Below are 24,369 nucleotides of genomic sequence, written 5' to 3'. Positions count from 1 at the left end.
AAGGGAGGGCAGCCAATCTAGTCACCTTTTCCGCCTGCGTCGCCTCTGAATGGATGCACAGTGTCGGCCAATCATTCCTGGGACGACGTCTAGTCCCGCCTCAGTCCCGTTACGGAAGCCGTCAGGCCGCCTGCGCCCTTTCACCCCAGGATCGCATTTCCTCCCCGACGTGACGTGAGCGGCCCTTGCCGCTCTGCTGGGCGGGCCAATGGTGGCGGCGGATACGGCGAGCCAATGGGCGGGAGCCTCTCATGCGGCCGGCGCCCGCCGCAGCCACCGCTGGGTCCTGGAGCCAGAGGCCGCCCGCGACAGAGCGCTATGGACCGAGGGCCCCAGCCGGGGAGGCGCCGCGGCGGAGTCCGCGGCCAGACGCCCCCACAGTAGCACCCGCGCGCGAGCCACTGTCCCGCGTGAGCTTCTGCGCGCCGAGGGCGGACTTGCATCCCGCCGGCCCCGCACTCGCAGCAGTCCCACAGCCCGCGCGCCGCCGCCGCCTTCCCGCCCGGGCCGCGCGGCCCGGGAAACGCGGCCGCGGGCTGCATGGGCAGCGCCCGCGCCCCGCCGCCGTTCTGCCGCGGAACCGCGTCGCCCTCGGAGCCAGGTGAGAGGCGCCGAGGACCTTGCGGGGTGGTGGTCGGGGCGGGCGCCGGGCGTTCCCGCGGCCTTGCGGCCTGCAGGCCTCCTCCGCTGCCCGACGCCGCGGGTGCCCTAAGGCGGGCCGGGCCCCGCGAGAGGCTGCTCGGTGGGCCGCGGGGGTCCTGCGAGCGGCCATGAGGGTCTAAGGGCGGGCTCCGAGGCGAGCCTCGGACCGTCCCAGGGGTCGGCGACCGTGAGGGGCTGAGGGAGGGCTCCGGGGCGGTCTGGGGTGGCTGTGAGGATCGAGGGTGGGCCTCGGTTGAGGGGCGGCGGTGGGCCAGTGGGTCTTGGAAAGCTACGAGGGCGACGGCGGGCTCCCCGGAGTCCCTGGGGTCTGCAGTGGTGCGGGGCGCCGACCTCTGACCCTCGGGAGGGGCCCCGTCGCCGGGCTGGTGGTAGTTGTTATTCCCAGCGTCCCTATTATTATCGTGTTTTGAAATGGGAGCAGGCGGCCCTCGGGCTGCGAGCCGAGCCAGAGGGGGCGGGCGAACCGGGGACCTGGAGCTGCGGGGTGCGGAGGCGCGCAGGCCCGAGTGGGGGCAGGAATGCGGGGCGGCGGGGGGCGTCTGGGGGAGGGGAAGGCGGGACTGGGGGGGCGAGTGTGGGAGGAAAGCGGTGTAGGCGACGGCTGCAGAAGCAGCCCTTGGCCTCAAGGAACAATGTGAGACGTTGCTTGAAATGTTAATTTCCGTTCCTCATTTCATCATCCCCTGGCAAGGCGGTAGCTCTGTGTGTGTGTGTGTGTGTGTGTGTGTGTCTGAGTGTGTGTGTGTCTGAGTGTGAGTGCGGGTATGTTCGCGCGCGCGTGTGTGTACGTATGTGCAGGGTTGGCCTTGCCACATGGATCCAGCCCCCATCACAGACGGATGTGCGGTTCAGTTCCGATGTATGTGGCTTGGTGTGGAGTCATTTTTTTTTTTTTTTCTTTTTCTTGAGGCCTGGTCTTGACCTGGTGCCCCAGTAGGGTTTTCTGGCTTTGTTGTGTTTCTGGAAAGCTAGTCTAGCAAAGTTGCTTACAGGGATTTTGGAAGTCTTGTGAAGGTTTATCTGGTCCTCAGTAAGGCTGTGTGCTCTAAAGTCTTCTAGTTGCATGTGTCTAGTGCTCATGTTTCATAGTAGTTTTTGCAGTCCTGGAAGTTTTACATTCACTTGGGAGAATTTGTGTAGTTTTACAAATTTTCCGGTAGAAAAATCAGGTTTTGTGCCATAGGTGAGCTTTCTGTGGTTCTTTGAATGCTGTCCCTAACATTATATCAATTGAACAAAAGTGCACCGGTTTGGATCTTTAGGGGATGAGGAGACTTATTCAGTCAAACGTGTAGGTGATATGGGTTGTGGAAAAAGCTTTTGAAACAGTTACTGTGTTATGTGTGTGAGATTCCAGTCAGTGGTGGAACTTGGATAGTTCCACGGCAGTCTCCAAGAATGTTACTTGTTGCCCTGAGACCTTTCTTTGCTTGAACTGAAGACCTAGAGTTCTGTTTGTGTCTTTTGAAATGATTGCACAAATACCCTGATGTCACTTTGCAACTATACCTAAACGGAAAAATGCCTTGCTTAACTGTGGTTGTGACCCTTGAATTGGATCTCCATATAGCTGATGTTTCCTCCCCCACTCTCCATTTAGCTGTTGTTCTCCTTTCTGTAGTTTCACGCTTAAGAGCAGGATCTCATGCGATAGGCTGGCCATCCTGAATGGAATGGGATGGGAGGGAACAAAGGCCAAGTTGCTATGACATTTTTCTCTTCTTTGTGCTTGCCTCTTGCGTTCCTTGAAAAAAGCAACCCAAAAGATACTGCTAAATTTGGTTATTTCAGGAGTGTTTATTTGTATTTTCCTCTCCTTCCTGTGGTAAACAACGTATGACACAATTTACCAGAAGTTCTCTAAAAATGTCACCCAGTTTTGAATTCCTCATTTACAGTTCTAACTTTCTACCAGCCTTCTAACTTGCATTTCTGTTACATGCTTTTCTCTACACTAGCCATGTTAATCATGCTGCTCTATCAGAGCCTTTCATCTCAGTAAACCAGATGGGCTACTGATGACTAGTGGCTGCCATGTTAGCTATAATTATAGTGTTGATTCAGTGACAAGAAGAATTTTCTACAAATAGAGTTAAAGAAACTATGCTGTTTGTATTTAAGAATATTTTTTCTAGAAGCTTTGTGTATGTGCCTTGGATACCTAAGTGGGTTTGACATAGTAAAATTATGTTCATCAAATATAAGAGGAGGGTTATTTTGCATATTGGCAATGAGCCCATCATCAATTAAATAGTATAATTAGAAAGCATCAGTAAATGCTGGTTCAGAGAATAATCTGCATTTGTTGCCAAAATAAGTGTTTTGATCTGTCCATTACCCCATGTAAGTCCCTTCATCCCTCAAATGGTAAGTGTAATGGATGAGCTTCTCTTAATAGCAAGATATTTGCTAGCTAATAGGTGAAAATGATGATGCATTGCATGTCTGACCGCATGCTGTGACAGTTTATTACTGCTGTGTAGGCAGTGCTCTGAGACTGAACATGGCCCTTGTGATAACTTTAAACAAAAAATCGAATGAACTCAAATAACTAGGAGTTATTGTCTTGAAATGTTTTCAGTATGTGTTCTCATTTGAATTTCAAATGGAATTTCTGTCCAATTCAGCTTTCTCAGTTTTGTCTTAAAGCTATATGAAAGAGGGTGTCAGTCCTCAGCTCCGGAACTCGGGCAGTTGGGTAATTGGCATGGAAAGCCTTTTTAGGCTTAGGAAATGATCCGCTTTAATGACTCCTTCATTAATTCCTATAGATATTTTTATTCTTAAGTGGCTTGTTTGTTTGATGGATATTTGTGGTATCTCTTAAGCTAGACTAGAATTCAGCTTTGTATTTAAATGGCTGCTTTGTTTTGTATTTTTAAAATTATCGTTTAATTATCCTGTTCAGTTTTCCTTGTAGTTAATTTTTAAACACAGGTTTTTTGTTTTTGTTTTTGTTTTTTGTTTTGGTGACAGTCTCAAGTAGTCCATGCTGTGCTTGAACTTGTTGTGTAGCAGAAGATAACTTTGGAATTCTCTCCTCTTAACCACCACCCAGTGCTAGAATGTTACAGGCTTGTGCTACCACCCAGGGCTTCCTGAATACTAGGCAAGAGCTCTGTCAGTTGAGCTACATACCCAGCCCCCCAAATGGAGACTGGGTGGGGGAGGGTGATTTTATTTCTATCTTAAATTTATTTTGCGTATTTTTTTTTTGTGTGTACGTACATTGGTGTTTTTGCCTTCATGTATGTCTGTGTGATGTTGTCAGTTCCCCTGGAACTGGAATTATAGACAGCTGTGAGTTGGGTGCTGGTTATTGAACCTAGATCCAACTTGTATCATGTCTGTCATATTTAAAACACACACACAGGGACTGGAGAGCTGGCCCAGTGGTTGAGAGCAGTGACTGCTCTTTCAGAAAACTCAGGTTCGATTCCCAACACTCACATAGCAGCTCACACCTGTCTGTGACTCCAGTTGCAGGGCTTCTGACACCCTTAGACAAACATACATGCAGGCAAAACACCGGTGAACATAAAAATAAATTTTTAAATATGGTAGAACTACAAATACTGTTTTTATGATAAGCATCAAAATGATTATTGTGAGCTGGAGCATATTTCTAATCTCAGTACTAGGGAGGTAGGGTTAGGAGAATTAGGAGTTCAGGGTCATTCATGGTTGGCTACATAACAAGTTACAAATTAGCCTGAGCTACTCAAGATTTTGTCTCAGAAAACCAAAAACCAGGGCTGGTGAGATGGCTAATCTGGTCGAGTGCTTGCTGCTGCACCTGAGACCTGACTTTGATTCCCCCTACATGGGAGAGAGAACTGATTCCCTCAAGTTTTCCTTTGACTTTTGTATGCATCTAATGGCACAGGCCCACAAAATAAAACAAAAACCCAAACTCTTAAACCCCACTCCACAAAAACAACAGCAACAACAAAGAAGATACAACCTATGACAAGCTTCTGCCGAGATTCCTGGTCCTGTCACTCTTAAGAATGGGTACCACAGGGCAGTGGCGCACACCTTTAATCCCAGCACTTTGGAGGCAGACGCATGGAAATCTCTGTGAGTTCGAGGCCAGCCTGGTCTACAAAGTGAGTTCCAGGACAGCCAGGGCTGTTACATAGAGAAACCTGTCTCAAAAAACAAAAACCAAAAAACAATGTCCTTTGATATCTAGTTTGGATCTCATACCTTATACTTGGGCTTTGACATACTGATATGCTTGTCTGCTGAGTGTACAAACTAGCTTCTCATATGCCTTCCTCTTTCCTTGGGTTTTAGTTCAGTATTACTTCCTCATAATAAATTAATCTTTCTTTCTTTCTTTCTTTCTTTCTTTCTTTCTTTCTTTCTTTCTTTCTTTCTTTCTTTCTCCCTTCCTGCTTCCCTCCCTCCCTCCCTCCTCTTCCTTTTTTAAAGACAAGATCTCCTGTATATCCATTCTTACCATTCTTACTGTAGTAGAGAATGACCTTGAATTTCTGATCTTCCTGCTTCTGGAGTACTAGGGTAGCTGGTGTGTATACACTGCTACGCCCTGCTTATTCCAAGCTGGGGATTGAGCCCAGGGCATCTTGCAAGCAGTGGAAACAGTTTCTTGATTGAACTATATTCCTAGGTCCTCCCACTCTAGCCCCACCTCTTTTTTTCCCTTGAGACAGGGTTTCTCTGTGTAGCCCTGGCTGTTGTCCTGGAACTCACAGAGATCTTCTGCCTCCCAAATACTAGAATTAAAGTCGTGTGCTACAACCACCACCCAGCTAGACAGGGTCTGTTTTAACTATCTGAGGACTATTTTTTTTTATTTTTTCATTTTTAAAATTACATTTACTTATTTGTGTGGTATCCAAGGATCCTTGAACCCTGATTCTTATGTCTCAACCATTCAGGTGGTGAGATATTAGGCCTGGTTGTTACCGAAACTTCTTAATCAGTACTCCCAAGGGAAGTGTACCCCTACTTTGTTACAGACAGAAAGAATTTATCAACTATCTAATACTTTGTTTGGTGTGTTGCCCCTGTCTTTTTTCTTTCTCCAGAGATAATGTTGTATGCTTTAATGAAGATAAGAATGATCTCACTGGTAACATTGGACCAGACCTGGGTGTTACAGGAGAGTCATAGAATCGGTTTGACAGATATTTGTGGAATTGTTTAAAGCAACAGTTCTCAAACTGTGGGTCGATAACAGGAGTCCAATGACCTTATCAACCTTCTCAATGGGGTTGCTTAAAAGACAGTCCGAAAACACAGATATTTACATGATTCATAACAGTAGCAATAAAAATAACTTCATGGTTAAGGGTCACTGCAACATGAGGATTATTACAGGGTCAATGCAATATTAGGAAGAATGAGAACCACTGATTTAAAGCCTGTATATGAATAATTTTGATTAGAGAAATTGATTGGCTAGAAATTCTGCCTTGTGTTGCTTCCCTATTAGTCTTCATTACAAATTTGCCTTTTGGAGTTTAGTTGAAGGTGTAGGACATGGCTTTCATAATTGGTATAGAATAAGAGAAAGACAGGTTATTGTTTTGTGGGAAGAAAACTACTTTCTGTGAAAGAAATTTTAGTGGAACTTACTTTCAGGCAAAAGGAAAAGTCTACAAGCAGTTTTTACTCTGATTTCCACGCCCTTCCTGTTAGGTCCCAGTGTTGTGGTTTGGTGGAGTCTGAGGCTAGGCAGTATGTATGAAGTTGCTGTTGCTGCTCATGGGGAAGAAGTGTTTTACCTGTGGTGAGCACCTTCTCTCTAAAGGCAGCATGAATAGTGGTTTACTGTCATAGCGGGGTCCTGTGAAAACTTCAGCTTCTATGAGATAAGCTCTTTGGGCCTTGTGTGGTAGTGAACACCTTTAATTCAGCAGGGGAATCTTTGAGTTCTAGGCCAGCCAGAGCTAACATTGAGGTCTTATTTCAGAAAAAGCAAGTAAACACCTCTCTCCCCAAATTTTTTTGAGGGAAATATACCAAAGTGGAGTTGCATGTTTTTGTTTTCCCTTGTAGACCTAGGTTTTCTCCCTTTCTTTTTGAGACAGAGTCTCGTATAGTTCAGGGTGCCCCCTAACTCCGGATCCTCTAGTCCTGGAATGTTGGGATTATAGTGTACTCTGCCGTGTACAGCCTTAAGTCAGTTTGTATGTTTGTATTGTATATAATGTATGTGCGTGTGTGTCTATACACACACACACATACACACACGTATAATTAAACAATCTTTTTTTTGGAGACCGGGTTTCTTTGTATAGTTTTGGCTGTCTTTGAACTCATAGAGCTCTGCCTACCTCTGCCTTCTTTGTGTGCTGGGATCAAAGGCTTGCACCACCACTGTCCAGCTAAACAATCTATATTAAAATATAATTTTCTGTATATGCAAATTTTGTCTGCATGTATGTAAGTGTACTTCCTGCCATGCCTGGGCCCCGAGGAGGTCTGAAGAAGGTGTCATGTCATATCTTCTGGAACTAAACTCATGGACAGTTGAAAGTTACCACATGGGTGCTGGGAATTGAACTTGGGTCCTCTGTAAGAGCAGCAAGTGTTCTTAACTGCTGAGCCATCGTTCCAGCCCTAGGGTAATAGTCTTATACTTTCTAAATTTTAAAACAGGGACCTGGTGGTTGGGTTGTAGCTCTGTGGTACAGCATCTGTCTACCATGCTCTAGGCACTGGTTCTAGCACTGTAGGAGAATGTTTATATAAATGACAAATGACTGTTATTTACGTACTTACTTATTATTTTTCAAGACAGGATTTGTGTATTCTGGCTTACTGAAACTCACTTTGTAGACCAGGCTGGCCTTGAACTCAGATCCATCAGCCTTTTTCTGCCAAGTGCTTGAATTAAAGTGCCCAACAGCAAACTTTTTATTTTTTTATTTTTAAGAATTTTTCTGTGTAATTAGGCTGATAGCAAAACTTGTTACTGTCTTGGCTCAGCCTTCTGAATACTTGAATTGCAGGTATGCACTAAGACACGAGGGTAGAAATTTGCATTTGAAAAGAAAATGATGATTGGGAGATGAAGGCTTGAGTTCTTGGTTTTGGTTAAGTGGACTGAGTTTGGTTTAATGATTTGGGTGATGTAAGAGGGGGAAACAATTGGCTATGGTTTGAATCATTTAGACACAATTCTAGATTTGAGAAATCCTAGTCTATCTATAGCTGGTTCTGTGAGTGAAAAGCTAAGTGAATTTTTAGTATGAACACAAATCTATGAGATTGTTCAGAGACTGTACAATCAAGGGTACTTTGGTGACTACTTCCCTTCTCTTCTGAGTCCCAGGCTGTGGTGCTGTAGAAGGATCTGGTTGGGGAGAGGTGATATTTCAAAGGCATATTTGTTACTGGCTGCCTCAAGCCTTAAGCTTCTAGTCTTGTCCTGGCATCATTGTGGTAAATTATTATCTTGAAAGTCTGTAGACATTCTCTTTCCACTTGTAAAGCAGTCATGTGCATCTCTTTATTATTAGAAAAAGTTGACTCTTTACTTTGGTTTTTCGAAGCAGGATTTCTTTGTGTGATAGCCCTGGCCAGCCTCTGCAGGACAGGCTGACCTTGAACTCACAGAGATCCTCACCTTTGCCCCGCCAGTGCTGGGAATAAAGGCATGCACCATCATTGCCCAGTAACTGACTTTTTATTAAGAAAATAAAAGCATTAACATTTTGAGTATTTAGATAATGTTTTTACATTTTAAGGTTACTTAAGATTGCACAAAATGTTTCTGCTCTTAAAATTTGAAAAATGATCTTGGGCTGGGGAGTATAACTTAGTTGTTTGTAGCTTGCCTGGTCTCTCTCTTTCTTAATTAATTTTTTTATTTTATGTGTATTGGTGTTTTGCCATGAGTGTTGGGTCCCCTTAAACTGAAATTGCAGACAGTTGTGAGCTGCCATGTGGGTGCTGGGAATTAAACCTGGTTTCTCTGGAAGAGTAGTCAGTGCTCTTAACCATTGAGCCATCTTTCCAGCCCCTTGCCTGTTGTTTTGTTTTGTTTTTTTTGAGACCGGGTTTCTCTGTGTAGCTTTGGAGTCTCTCCCCAAACTCTCTTTGTGGATCAGGATCAGGCTGGCTTTGAACTCACAGAGATCACATGCCTCTGCCTCCCGAGGGATTAAAGGCGTGCGCCACCATTGCCCAGCTTTCCTGGTCTCTTAATTGTTAGGAGTTCCATACTCTACTCCCTCCTTCCTCCCCAAAAAGTGATGTTTGGAAAGGATAAAATTGAAATTTAATTTGTAAATGTTTAATAACTACTATCAGATTTTCATCTAAAATAAAGCAAACAGTTCTGTTTTTTTCCTTCAAAAGCTGGAAGAGAAGTACTGAGGAGCTTTATTTCTTATTCTTAATAGTTTATTAAGGAGCTGAAGAGATGGCCTGGTAGTTAAGAACATTGGCTGTTCTTACAGAGGACCCACTTTTCTTTCTCAGTATCCACATGGAGACTTAGAAGCACCCGTAACCACAGTTCCAGGAGATTGGATGCCCTCTTCTTTCTTTTCTTGGAAGGCACCAGGCACACAAATGTTGCACATTGATACGTGCAGGTAAGCCACTCATAAACAAAAAATAAAAATAAATTGACTGAAAAAAGTTGTCAGTTTTCCATTGCCTTTCTTAGTAGCCTAGGGCCTTGTATATGCTATGTAAGTGCTCTACCACTGAATTACACCCCCAGCTCACTTGACCATGTTTCTAAATGTGGTTTTTACATCCTGTAAAACAGGAAATAAAAGACCTACAAAACACAAAATCAACACTTTTGAAAGAATTAACTGAAAAAAAATTTTCACTTGGGGTAAGAACAGAGGACCTCTTGCAGAGGACCCACGTTTTTCTTTTTCTTTTTTTTTTCTTTTCTTTTTTTTCAAGACAGGGTTTCTCTATCTTTGGAGCCTTTCCTGGAACTAGCTCTTGTAGACCAGGCTGGCCTCGAATTCACAGAGATCCACCTACCTCTGCTTCCCAAGTGCTGGGATTAAAGGCGTGCACCATGACCCAGCTTGGATTTTGTTTCTTTTCTTTTCCTTTCGTTTTGTTTCGTTTCTTTCTGGACCCATGTTTGATTCCCAGCACCTACGTAGTGGCTCACAAATGTCTCCAGTTCCAGGGAATCTGATCTTTTGTCTCTCCACAGGTATGTAGCTAGGCACCAGGAGTAAATTTTGTGCACAGATTTGCAGGCAAAACACTCATATATAATTTATGTATATGGGTGTTCTGTCAGCATATATACTTGCACACCAGAAGAGGATAGGTATCACATCCCATGGAACTAGTTATAGATAGTTGTGGATACTTATAGATATGTGGATACTGGGAATTGAACTCAGGACCTCTGGAAGAACAGCCAGTGCTCTTAATGTATAAGAAGTCACTAAGATGGCAGCTAATTAAAGGATATACATAACAGCAAAAACACCTTTCTGTTTGGTTTATAGAAGAAACTTTGAATTTTCAGGATCCTGAAAAATATATTGACAACTTGCTTTGTTGTTATTCTATAACCTCAAAGATTGATAACAATTTTAAGGTTTTAGGCTTTGTGAATATCTTTAGATTTATGTTTTCTTGCCCCCAAACTTTTTATTTATTTTTTATATTTGTCCATCCATCCATTCATCCATCCATACTCTTATGTGGTGAGAAAGTTGTTTGAGAGACTGGGTCTGACTGTCCTGGAACTTGCTACGTAGACAAGGTTGGCCTTGAACTCTGCCTTATACCTTCCGAGTTTATTAAGTACCAGTAATGTACTTTTGTTTGTTTTTGGTGGTTCTGGGCCACTGTTGTAATTATGTGATGTAATGTATGTGAGTTCAGGTAATAGTGGTTTTGAGCCACTGTACGTGAGTGCTTAGGTTGAACTCAGGTCCTCTGGAAGAGCAGTGTGTGTTTGTACTGTGCTGAATCATCTCCCCAACCCCCTTCTTAAAAATTTTAGGACATTAAGTTGTTTGTTTTTTCTTTAAAAAAAAACAAAACAAAGTCTGGGTAAGTTGTTGAGGCAGTGCTTGAATTTTGCAGTCCTTTGTTTTAGTCTCTTGAGTTATGGGATTACAGACTTGCACCACTAGGCTCCAGTCAGCATCTTCTTAGAGAAGTTCCTTCATAGTACACAACTTTGATTTGTATCTTTTCATATGAAACTTTATTATTATTATTATTATTAATTTTTTTTTAAAGACAAAGTTTCTCTGTAGCCCTGACTGTCCTGAAAGCTGCTCTGTAGATCAGGCTTGCCCCAAACTCTGAGAGTCACCTGCCTCTGCCTCTTAAGTGCTGGGATTATAGGTGCGCACCACCGCTCTGGAAACAATTTTTTTTATTGCATTTATTTCTGGGTTCGTGTTTTATGTATGTGTGAGTGCATATATACCATAGCACATGTGTGAACTTCAGAGGACAACTTGCAGGAGCAGTTCTCCTCTTCTACCGTGTGGATCCTGGGAATTGAACTCAGATACTCAGACTTGGTGAAGCACTTTTATCCTCTTGAGCCACCTCACTAGCCGTCAGTGTGAAACTTAGGTAATTGGTTTGTCTTCCCTTACAGCTTAATTAATTTAAACAAATATCATTAATGAGATTACATGTAGAGTACCTTTATATACAAAGCAGTTATTCCTGGTTCTAATAAATTTGCATTATCCTTTTCCCTTTTCAGTAATGGGGGTTGAACCAAGGGCCTTGTGAACAAGTGTTCTACTTTGCTTCTGAGGTACATCCTTAGCTGCGGTGCCTACCTTTTTCATTTGAATTTTGGGACAGGGTCTTTGTATGTAGCCCTGGCAGTCCTGAAACTATAGACTAGGCTGGCTTCAAACTCACAGTGCCTGTTGTGCTGCAACTAAAGGTGTGTCACCACCCTTGGTTGAGGTGCTTGGCTTTAAAAAGATTTTTTTTCTTTTTTTGGTGGTACTGTATATTGAACTTGGGGCATGCTAGGTAAGCATTTTACTCCTGATCTGTATCTCCCAGCCCTCTATTTTTTTGCCTCTTTTGTGTGTGTATGTGTGTTTGGTTTTTCAAGATAGGGTTTTTTTGTAGCTTTTTGGAGCCTGTCCTGGAACTCCCTCTATAGACCAGGTTGACCTCAAACTCACAGAGATCGGTCTGCCTCTGCTTCCTGAGTGCTGGAATTAAAGGCATGCACCACCACCACCAGCCCAACCTTTTGTGTTTTTTAAGCATTGTCTATGTATCTCAGACTGGGTTCAAACTGTGGTTGTAGATACTTTGAACTTCTGATCCTCTTGCCTACCTCCACTTCAGGAGTACTGGGATTATAGACATTCACTAACATGCCTAGTTTCTGTAGTACTGGGAATTAAACCCAGAGTGTCATGCATACTAGGAAAGTACTAACTGACCAACTAAGCTACATCCCAGCTCTAATAATAGGCACCCTTCTTTTTTGGGAGGCAGAGTGTCTTCTATGTAGTCCTGGCTGCCCTGGAACTCACTATGTAAACCAGGCTGGCCTTGAATTCACAGAGATTTACCATTTTTATGGAAGAAAAGGTTTAGTTCATGGTTGAGAGTTCATAATGGCAACTAGGCATGCCATGATAGGATCAGGAAGCAGAGAGATTGTTCAGATGCAGTAAGAAGAGAGAGAAAAATAAACAGGAAGTAGGCTGAGAGAGGTTATATAGTCTCTCAAAATCTGTCTCTAGTGACATGCTTCCTCCAGCAAGATTAAACCTCAAGGTTCTATAACCTCCCTAAACAGCATGGCTAACTGGTAACTGAGGGTTCAGATTCATGAGCCTATGAAAGACATTTCTCATTTAAACCACCATAGGGTCCATTGTTTAATAGTCTGGTAGTGAGGGTGATTTTGAAAGATGTACCCTTTTTTTTTGGTTTGTTTTGCTTTGGTTTTTCGAGACAGGGTTTCTCTGTGTAACAGCCTTGACTGTCCTGCAACTCACTCTGTAGACCAGGCTGGCCTCAAACTCACACATTTCACAGAGATCCTCCTGTCTGTGCCTCCTGAGTGCTGGGATTTAAAGGCATACACCTCCACTGCCTGGCTGAAAAGTCTACTTTTTTATAAGTCTGAGAAAATATTATGGGATGTAATAGTTTATGCGAAAAGCAATTAATCCATTTATTCAGACTAAATTTAAGAGTGAACAGGTTTTTTGTTTTTGTTTTTTGTTTTTTGAGACAGAGTTTCTCTTTGTGACAGTCTTGGTTGTCTTGGAACTGACCAGACTGGTCTTGAACTCACAGAGATCCCCCTACCCCTGTCTCCTAAGTGCTGGGATTAAGGACATGTGCCACCATGCTTTGCATATGGTGAACATTCTTGAGTTACTTCAAATCAGTAGAGTACAGTTCTTTCCTTGTCTGTTCAGTAGTTTGATGGACTGCTCTCATAGCAGTTCTGTTTCTGTCAGGGCCCTGAGTCTTGCTTAGCATAATTGCAGGTGAGGTAATAAAGGAGAACAGAAGTACAAGGAGGGAGATGATCCAGGATGCCTCTTGGACACCTGAAACTGTGGGCAGTATTGAAATATTAGATAATATTGAACCCTATATTTGCTATGTGCTTTCTGATTTCTCTTTTCACTGAAAGGCAGCACTTTATGGCTTTCTGGTATGTCTGGCTGGCTAGAGTCACTTTTAGGTGATTGGACATTCATTGCTAAGTAAGAGTGTTGTTTGTTTTGGTTGTTTGTTTGTTTTTCAAGACATGCTTTCTTTCTCTGTGTAACAGTCCCAGCTGTTCTAGGACTCACTTTGTAGACCAGGTTGGCCTCTAACTCAAAGAGATCTGCCTGGCTCTGCCTCCTGATTTGGGATGAAAGGCATGAGCCACCACCACTCCCGACTTGTTGTCTTTTGTCAATGTAGCCTTAGTTGGCCTGGAACTTGTTTTGTAGAACAGGCTGTCCTCAAACCCATATGTATCCACCTTTCTCTGCCTCCTGAGTGCTGAAATTGAAGACATGTGTCATGGCCACGCCCAGCCAAATAACAGTTTTGAAACAGACTGTGGTGTTGACACTTATGTTACTGGTGGACCCAGGATGATTCAGTTCCTTAGGCGTGTAGGCAGGCAGAAATAGCAATATACATTTTTATCTTATATTTTGAAATTTATTTATTTAGTCACAAGATCTCACTATGTAGTTCTTTCTATCCTGGAACTCAATATGTAGACTAGGCTGACTTGGAACTCAGAGATCTGGCTGCTGCTTCTGCCTCTGGATTGTGGGATTAGGGTATGTGCAACTATACCTGAGGAATAGTATACATTCTATTTAAAAAGCATTTATTTTTTTTATGCATATGAGTGCTTTTCCTACATGTAGGATTGTGCAGCACGTATGCACCTGGTGCTCAAGGAGGTCAGAAAAGGGCTTGATACTGGAGTTTGGAGTGGTTGTGAGCCCCTTGTGGTTGCTAAAAACCAAACCCAGGTCCTCTACAAGAGTAGCAAGTGCTAACCATTGAACCATTTAAATCTTATACATTTTAAAACTTAGATTTTTTTTCCTGGCATATTCCATTTAATACTTACAGATTATGAAGGCATTAACTGTAAATGTGGTAGATTTACATTGCTATAGGGTGCTGGATGCTCTTGAAGAGGCTATAGAACGCACTTGGTTCTTTATTTTTATGTGAAGTCTTCTCAGAACTGTTTCCCTTTGTTAACAACTTTACGTTTTACTTTTTTCAGAGAGAATACTCTTTTTGCGGTTATTTCCCTGTCACAGTTGCTAATCTAGCACTGCTGTCTTACTAGACTGGATTGGATTTAAAAACTCCCGAGTCTTGTTTCACCAGAGCTCTGATACAGTGGGGATGGATTGGAAACACCTTGGAGACAAGCTGTCCTGCGCTCCCCTCCCCCGCGAAGCAAGCTGGCTCATTTTTCTTGCACAGGAATGCCTTTGAGGGTTATGTTTTCAGTGAGTGAAACTAAATAAAAAATGCTTTAAGACAAGTGGGCTATCAAAGCTGTTTGGTTTTGAAGTCAGCAGCTGGGGCTGAAATTAGTTTTCCCTGGGCTGTTAAGATGAAAGGAAACCTGTCTCCATTTTCAGACTCTGAGACTAGAGTTGTCTAAGACCTAAAATATTATGGAACATTCTTTTTTGGCTTTTCAATACAGGGTTTCCCTGTAGGTTTGGACCCTGTCCTGGAACTCACTTTGTAGACCAGACTGGCCTCAAACTCAATGGAGATCTTCCTGTCTCTGCTTCCTGAGTGCTGGGATTAAAGGCATGCGCCACCACTGCCCGATATGGGACATTCTTAAATAATAGATTCAGGAAATTATATATTTAATATTGTGTTACCAAGCTTTACTTTTGAAAATGGAACTTCTTACTTCCTGGGGAAAACTAGAAGGAAGATTGTGGGTGTGAAATGGGAGTGGTGAGATTTGTAGCAAATTGAATAATTTATTGGTGATATGTTTCCTTTGTGTGTAGCCTATCATATGGGTGTTACTTCCAACTCACATTTACATCAAAAGTGACTTATCCAAATTGGGTATAATGGTTTATGCCTGCAATCCCAGTACTTGGGAAGGCTGAGGCTCCTAGGAGGGATGCCAAGAGTTTTGGGTGCCTTCCCCAGCAATGAAAGAAACAAACAGGTGCTGAGGTGTTCTAGTGAGTAGCTGTAGAACTAGAATTGGAACTCATATCCTTTATCAACAGGATATATTCTTGACTTCCTATGTAGATATTTGTCATTGGTGACTAAGTTCGTTTGTACTTCTGTGAATGCAGCTATCACCTAGAAAGATGTGGAGGTGATAGAAAAGTCACACAGAACTTGAGCTAGATGGTTTAGTGAGTAGGAGCACTTAGAATTAAGCGTGATAGATAATCTGAGTTCAATCCATGAGAGCCACAGGACTGAAGAAGAGAACTGCCTGCCACAGGTTGTCTTCTAACAGCCAGATGTTGACCTTGTCACTGACTTCCCCTCCCCAGTATGTTTAACAAAAAAGAAATAGAGAAAATCATCAGATGAGAATCAGGTTACAAATTCACAATTTGACTCAGGTTTAGCACATGACTCAAAGAAGTATTCTCTATGAATAGTTGATACTGGTGTTTATCCCTTCTCCCTCCCCACTTTCTTTCTCTTCTAGGGGTTTATGCTATAGTACTGAGCCTTGGCCTTTTACTTTGAATAAGGGTTTTATCTACCAAAATGCTCAAGGAGACCTAGAACTTCTTAGCTATAGGCATGCACTACCCTGGCTAGCCTGATTCTAAGTCCCATTTCTGACTATATTTTATGCTTGTTTGCATTGATGAACATAATCAGGGAAAAAACTTTTTAGGTCTCTAATTTTTTTTTTTGGTGTGTGTGTTTGGTTTCTCTGTAGCTTTGGAGCTTGTCCTGGACCTAGCTCTTGTAGACCAAGGCTGGCCTCGAACACACAGAGATCTACCGCCTCTGCCTCCCAAGTGCTGGGATTAAAGGCATGCGCCACCACCGCCCAGCTGCTTTGAGGTGTTTTATATCTGATATCATTGATTATGTGCAGGAGGTTAAGTGTCCCTGTAATTAATTTTCTTCTAGTGATGTTACCCTATTCTGAGCTGATTATCTGCCACTTCACTACTGGTTTTCAAGGGACTTGCCAGTGATGGAACTGCTACTCTGGGAACAAGGGGGACCCACTGGGATCCACTGTACATACAGTTAACAAAGGTTGTGTGGCCATTTATTGTTCAAATAGTTGGTAAGTCCATAGAACTTTTGTATGGTCTAATTCTTGAAAACCTTTGGAATATTCAAGATTTCATTCTTTTGAGTGCCAGGCTTGGTGGCACACACCTTTAATCCTAGTACTTGGAAGACTGAGCTAGGAGAATTAGGAATTCTAGACCAGCTACAGAGTGAGATTTTGATTTTATTTAGTTTTGATTTTGCTTATTTGAATTTATTTATTTGAATAGTTTAAGCACGTCAGAATAATTGTTTTTAGATTTTATTTTATGAAAGCAAGTGTTTTGCCTGAATTTATGTTTGTGTGTCACATGTGTACCTGGTGCCCAAGGAAGTCTGAAGAGGATGTCAGATTCCCTGGAACAGATGGTTGTGAATCACTATGTGGGCACAAGCACCAGAATCCAGGTCCTCTGCAAAAGCAACTAACACTCTTTATTGCTGAACCATTTCTCTAGCTTCTTTAATTTATTTTTAATTATTTACATTTTTGAAGCAGGGTTTTTAATGTATCTTAGACTGGCCTCAGTCTCCATGTGTAGCCAGTGGTGACCTTGAATTTCTGATTTTCCCAAGTGCTTTAATTGCAGGAATATATTAGTATGCTTGGTTTTATGCACTGCTGGGGATTGAACCTAGGGTTTTATGCATGGTAGGTAAGAATTCTACCCATTGAGCGATATTCCCAGTCCTTGTTTTTCTTTTTTTTTTTTAAATAAAGATTTTTTTTAAGTAAGTAATGTGTGTGTGTGTGTGTGTGTGTGTGTGTGTGTATGTGTATGGGTTTTCTGTCTGCATGTTCCTCCACTTGCCAGCGAAGGGCATTTGATCCCATTATAGATGGTTGTTGGGAGTTAAATTCAACCTCTGTAAAAGTAATCAGTGTTCCTAACCGCTGAGACATCTCTCCAGCCTCCCTTCTCCTCACTGTTTTTTGAGACAGAGTTTCACTTTGAAATTTATGCTGGTCTTGTGAACTCATCCCAGTCTCAAATTGTCTTCAAACTTGTTCTAGTCCTGACACAGTTTCCCCAGTTGCTGATATTACAGCTATCATCCATTGTATCAGCTGAGACATAAACAAAAGGCTTATGTTGTTAAAAACAAACATAACTCCCAATACACAAACAACGTCTCATTATTGAGGTATGCTTCTTTGATATTAGAGTTATGGTGATAATGAGCTCACAGAATTATTTCTGAGAGGCTCAGTGTGGCTGCCACAGGGAGTGACTGCAGTTGTGGCGCCACTAGGGCAGCAGACAGCTGCTTCTACCAGGGAAAGTTGGACAGCCTGTGGAGTGAAGGGCACTTTCATACTGGTACTCATTCTGTAGGCCAGGCTGGCCTCAAACTCACAGAGATCTGCCAGCCTCTGCTTTCTGAGTGCTGGGATTGAAGGAGTGCACCGCCACCACCAGACTTGTACACTGTTTTTGTGAGTAGAACATTCAGTGAGAATGTCCAAGTGCAATATGGAAACTTCAGGGTCATTAGCAAAGTAGGCATTTTCTTTCTTTGGAATAGGATATTATACATACATCTTCCTCCCTCCTTCCTTCCTTCCCTCCCTCACCTTGTAAAAGAAAAATCATCTCCCAACAGTATGGTTTTAGGTACCCTCTAGTTTTCATTTGCCGTTCTTTTAATTGTTACATTCAGTGTGTGTGCTAGGATTATAGTTTATATGTGCATTCCTTCCTGTTTCTCAGATCTTGTTGAATCTGGGTCTTGAAGACCATAGGGAGGCGATGGCTCTTTAATCCCAGTTTTAGGGAGGCAGAGGCAAGACGATTGATAGCTGGAGACCAGCCCAGTATATACATAGCAAGTTCCAGGCCATTCTGATTACAAAGTGAAACTTGTTACACGCACAGTCCACAAACCCAAATCGTGATGTTTCTGTGGTCTGCTCTGGCTGTCCCTAAAGGACCTGTCTGTGCTGCTTCTCAAGTCCAGTAGGTGTTGTGGCCTAGCCTTTGTGCCTCCCCTCCCCCACCCTACTTTTTTGGGATGGTTTTCATGTAGCCCAGTCTAATATGGATAATATGGAACTTGATAACTTGATACAGTAGAGGTTGACCTATAACCTCCCAAGTGCCCCTGGGATTACAAAGAGATGCCAATATGCTCTGTTCTGTTCTCCTTCCTTCTCCCACTCTGCCCTCTCATTCTTGACTCTCCAACCTCTTTCCTTCTTCAAGTTAGACTGAACCTGAGCTGATGGGAATTGATGGGATCCTTCTGCCTCCCCAGTGCTAGGTTTATAGATATGTGCCTCTATACCTGGTTTGGACCTTTGTCTAGTATTTATTGTTACTTTTTTTTGTTTTGTTTTGTCTTTTTTTGTTGTTGGTTTCCCTCTGTTCCCCCATAGGGTTTCTTTGTGTAACAGCCATGACTATCCTGAAACTTGCTCTGTAGACCAGGGATCCCTCTGTCTCTGCCTCCTGAGTTCTGGGATTAAAGGCATAAGCCAGCACTGCCTGTCTGATAGTTTGCTTTCTTAGCCTTTGCTTAAAGTAACTCACCTTGGAAATATGAAGTACAAAATCGGTTTATTAATAATTTTCATAATGAGCCAGTGTTTTCTTTTTATTTGATCTTTAAAATCTTTTTTTTCAAAGCCTTTTGTAAATGAAGGATACAGTATTAGGTTTAATTTTTAAGATTTGTCAGTGCTATTTAATGTTTCAAGAACTCTCACTGTAAAACCTATTTTCTGTCATATCCAGACAGGTTCGTCACCAGCACTCTGAAAACTTGAAGAAACAAAACATATGTACTTTGAGGTCAGAGATTGATGACTCTGATATTCCACCAAGGTTAGATTTCTAGTGGAGAGTGCTGGATGTTGAAGCACACTAGTTCCTCATTCCCAGAACTAGACTGTGTTGTAGAGAAATGGTGTCTTTAGGTGCAGTAGGAATAGCAGGACTGTTTCTCAGACAACCTAGGAGGTCTCCTCCAGCTACTTTTTGTACCTTCTGACACTACTCTTTAATTTTTTCAAGACAGGGTTTCTCTGTGTAATAGCTTTGGTTGTCCTGGAACTCTCTTTGTGGACAGACTGGCCTTGAACTCAGAGACCCATCTGCCTGTGCCTTTCAAGTGCTGGAATTAAAGGTGTGAACCACCACCTCCCAGTTAATTGTTATTTTAGAAAGTTTTTTTTTTTTAAAAAAACAACTTTAAAAATTATATTTAGGCCGGGTGGTGACAGTTTATGCCTTTAATCCCAGCACTCGGGAGGCAGAGGTGGGTGGATCTCTGTGAGTTCGAGACCAGCCTGGTCTAGAAGAGCTAGTTCCAGGACAGGCTCCAAAGCTACAGAGAAATCCTGTCTTGAAAAACCAAAACAAAACAAAACAAATTACATTTAGTGTTGTATACTTTTATGTGTTCAGAGGACAGCTTTGCATCTGGTGAATTCTGAGGATTGATTGACTTGAGGGAATTGGACTTACCTGCAGTTACTTTTACTTGCTGAGTCATCTTTCTGACTCCGAAAAGTGAAGCTTTGGTAGCCGCATAATTTTAAATGCTATAGCAAGATAGACTTGAGAACAGTACAAATACTTGAGTCAAGTTGCAGGTCTGACATGTTCACATACACTTTTACTTAGTTTAGCATTTTTGTAATAAAAATACTGGAGAAATGCTTCGTGGTGCTTTTATACTTCATGTTGGTTTATTAGTTAAAAGGTCATGTTAGATAAGACCATGGTGAGACCAAAGACAGTCTTGTTGCTGCTGTTTCTCTTTTAATTTTCTTTTTGTAGTACTGAGGATTGATACTTGGGGCCATGCATATTCTTGGTCCATTGTGTTAAAACACTAGCTCTCTGTTGTCTTCCCTCTTTTTATATCTCTCTCTTCCTATCTTTGTACTTTTTTTTTTTTAAATTTGAGACAGGGTCTCACTATGTAGTAATAGCTGACCTGGAATTCGATGTGTGGGCCAAGCTGACCTTGAAATCACAGTGATCCACTTCTGCCTCCCAGGTGGCAAGATTAAAGGCATGCAGCACCACACCCTGACTCATACTCTTTTCTAAACACTTTATTTGTAGATGTTTGTTCATGAAATAGGCTTCTACCCAATACCCCCACTCCTTCAAGCGTCATGTATTTCAACAAGTTACTACATCTTGTATTCTAGTCTGTACATGCCTATAAATGTTTGTTACATGTTTTGAAATATTGTGAGATGAGTGCCAGAATAATTTTGAAGCCAAGAGGATGACTTCCACACCTCAAAGCCTGTTGTGACTCAGGGACAGATTAGAGGCTAGCAAGGAGAGCACCTGTAGGCACTGTAGGGAATTCCAGACTGAGTAAAAACACATTAAGGTCGGGGATAGGGCTTAGTGATAGAGTACTTGTGTAGCATATTCAAGATTCTAGATTTAGTTCCCAGTACCACAAAATATAATAACTAAAAGCAAAAAAGTCCCACTCACTTGATCCGAAGGAATTTACTTCTGGTTTTCATATTCATTATTATTTCATATTCATTATGGTTAAGGTAATTATAGAGGAATGGAAGGGACTTTTTTTTTGCATGCAATACTATATATATGTTGAAGTTGTTGACACGAGTGGCAGATATGCAGTAATTGTTTCTTTCTTTCTTTCTTTTTCTTTTTCTTTTCTTTTTCTTTTTCTTTCTTTTTTTTTTTTTTTTGATTTTTTGAGACAGGGTTTCTCTGTAGCTTTGGAGCCTGTCCTGGAACTAGCTCTTGTAGACCAGACTGGCCTCGAACTCACAAAGATCTGCCTGCCTCTGCCTCCCACTTGCAGGGATTAAAGGTGTGTGCCACCACCGCCTGGCTAGTAATTGCTTCCTAAAACTTGGTCTTGGATTTTATTTTTTGTTAACATGGAGCCTACTGTACTGAAACATGAGTGTGTGCAACCATTTGGCTTAATTTGTCTGTTGTTGATGGACTTGTTTCCAATGTTTTAGTGCAACAGTAATACTCTGTATATTCTTGTATTTTTCTTAAGTGTTTTTTTATTAGTTACATTCCCAGAATTACTGGACCAAGGATTATAAATATTTAAAGTTGTGACTTTACCAGATTACTTTGGGTTAAGAGTGTACTGGCTCATGCTCAATGGCGTATGTTGGGGCACATTTTTTTATTTAACTTACTTTCCTGACTGACCCAGGTGATACTCCCCTTTTTCTGAGTGTATGTGCATGTGTGTGCAGGTGGATGCGCTTGTGTGTGTGTGTTTGTGCGCATGTAGGCCAGAAGGCATCATGTACACTTTGGACCTTGAATTATAGGTGTTGGCAGAACTTTTGGCTTGTTACTTTGAAGTGCTGGGTTTTGAACACTGATAGTTACAGTAATTCATTAAGTGCTCTTAACAGCTAAACCATCCTCAGCCAATTATGATTTCTTTAAAATTTTTTTTTTTTTTTTTTAAAGACAGGGTTTCTCTGGTACAACTGCTCTAACTGTCCTGGGATTCTGGGATTCAATTTTGTAGATCAGACTGGCCTCAAACTCACAGAGATCCACCTGCATTTACATCTTGAGTGCTGGGATTAAAGGTGTGCACCACCACTGCTCAGCTTATTTCTAAAATTTTAAAAGTTATATGTTTATGAGTGTGCAGATGTTCTCCAGGACCAAAGATGTCAGAAATCCTTGAAGTAGAGTTATAGGCAGTTTTGAGTTGTCTTATGTGGATGCTGGGAAAACTTGGGTCCTTTGTTGTGCCGTCTTGCCAGCTCCAGGATTCTTTAAAAAAGAAGAAAAAAGAAATTTTAAGTTTCATGTAGTGGTACATGCCTTTAATCCAAGTGCTCTGGAGGCAGAGACAAGCAGATCTCTTGAATTTAAGGCCAGACTGGTCTATATAGAGAGTTTTAGGACAGTCATGACTATCTGTCTTTAAAAAAAGGAAAAGAATATATATTCTTTGACAATTTATGTACATGATGCACCCTGATTGTATCTAACTTTAAAGACTTTCTATGTGTCTCTTCTGTGTTCTGCTTGTTTTGAATTCACATTGGTCAAAAGCAGTAACATTTTGATGTTTGAAATACGTGACTAACTAGTAACCTTCCTGAAAGTGAAAAGCTTTGCAAGGTTGGGTGTTGGGTACTTGGATTTCATAGTAGTTCTGTTTTTGTCTAGAAAATGTTGACAAAGACAACCTTTCTGGTTAAACAGTTGATGTTACTCACATTTATTATGAAATTAATTTACCACTGTGTAGAATAATACTTGAAGAAGTGAACATTAAAAGCATTGCATGAGTGTTGATTTGAACCCCTCTTAAGTTCATTTAGCTTTACTACCAGTGAACATACTTTCGCTCAAGGTCATATGTAGATCTGGATGGAAGGGAAAAGTGGACAATCTTCTCTTAGTTTCTAGAAGTCCAAATGGATTAGGGGGAGAATGGCAGCTTTGTGTTTTGGTAGGGTGTGTACTGATACTGTGGCCTTTATAGCCTGGGCATTGGCTGGCCACGTGGGCTGTGGTAGTAATATGGTGCTAAGTAGGGCCTTTTTTTTTTTTTTTTTTTAAACCAAAGAACAGTTGGTCAGGTGGAAAGACCTTGTAGGGAGACCTATCCCTAAAGGTTTTATGTCTGTGCTTTTGTAACTGCTGGGCTGGGGAGCCACGCCTAGCTGAGTCAGGAGAAGGAGTGTTGCAACCTGCCTGCCCCAACTGGTTGGAGGCAGGGGTGGTAGTTGGATTTTCCTTTCTGGTTCAGTTGCCTCTCCTGATGTGGCCAGGACTTGGTGCATTTCTTTTTCCTGTTGGCATGTGAATTACCTTGTTACAAAGCAATCACTTTTCTGTTCTATAAATAGCTAGCCTCTTATACGTGTTTATGTGATTAGTTGATGTACCTGAGTTAGATTTCTGTTTTTATTTTTTATTTTTTTTGTTATTGAAATAGGGTCTAATCATGTAACTAACTGGCTGCTCCTTTTTTTTTTTTTAAAGATTTATTTATTATGTATACAACACTCTGCCTCCACGTATGCCCGCCCACACACCAGAAGAGGGTGCCAGATCTCATTACAGATGGTTGTGAGCCACCATGTGGCTACTGGGAATTGAACTCAGGACCTCTGGAAGAGCAGCCAGTGCTCTTAACCACTGAGCCATCTCTCCAGCCCTAACTGTTTGTTCTTGAACTTGCAATGTAGACCAGACTGGCCTCAAACTCCCAGATCCATCCGCCTGCCTCTGCCTCTCTAGTGCTGGGATTAACTAAGCCCCATGGTGGGACACCATGCCCAGCTTTTAAAAAACAAAACAAAACAACTCATAGTGTCATATAGCCCTGGCTGTCTTCAGAGTCTCTGTCGTGGGAACTGGCTTTGAACTCTTGATCTTCTACGTCCACCTCCCAATTGTTGGAATGATGGGTGTATGTTACCAAGCATGGCTTTTAGATTTTTTTCTAGATAGAGTGTTTATTCTTGATAGTCATTTTTATATGTCTATTGTGAGTAATGACTTATTCTAGAATTGAAGGTAAACTCAATTGTGGGTGATGAATAAATGATTAGAATTGTTATAGATGTTCTACCTGATTCTTTATCAAAATTCTTTGTCCAACTTCAATATTTTGTTGTAATAGAGAACAATTTATGTAAAGCTGTATGCTTTATATTTCCTTTTTGATTACTATAGAAACAGTTTGGTGTGCTAGTGACTGCTAATGGTGCTAGGTTATGTTCTTTAAAAATGAAACTCTTGGAGTCCACCGTAGCATCAGGGTTTGAAGGAGTGTGAGGTGCTGAGTTATCCTCTTTTTCTCATCCGTTTGGTCACAAGAGCATCAGAACCTGTTTAATTAAAAGGTGTGATCTTTCTCTTCTTACCTAAGTGTTATCTATCAATTTTTGTCCTCCAGTTGTATACTCATGGCTTTATTTTTTCCTGGGCATTAGTCTGTCTTTCTAGCTCTAGTGTCCACTCA

At 41.9% G+C, this 24,369-nt stretch overlaps 1 protein-coding gene across 4 annotated transcripts in view; it reads left to right on the top strand.

Annotated features, from left to right (window-relative positions):
• The first annotated feature begins 526 nt into the window (after nt 1–526).
• Ankrd11 (ankyrin repeat domain 11) overlaps nt 527–24,369 on the top strand; it is a 152,082-nt gene continuing 128,239 nt past the window's right edge. For 2 of the 4 annotated variants that reach the window (XM_085681862.2, XM_085681856.2), the window contains exon 1: nt 527–601. The gene's annotated coding sequence lies outside the window, so the exon portion shown is untranslated. Of the gene's footprint in view, nt 602–9,171; nt 9,240–24,369 lie in introns of those variants that run through there. The other 2 variants (XM_085681861.2, XM_048437490.3) reach the window with 2 other exon arrangements.

Source organism: Myodes glareolus, chromosome 22, assembly GCF_982192425.1.
Source record: "Myodes glareolus chromosome 22, mMyoGla1.1, whole genome shotgun sequence".
NCBI lineage: Eukaryota > Metazoa > Chordata > Mammalia > Rodentia > Cricetidae > Myodes > Myodes glareolus.
Note: the sequence above shows the minus strand (reverse complement) of the source record. Positions and strands in the feature narration are given on the sequence as shown.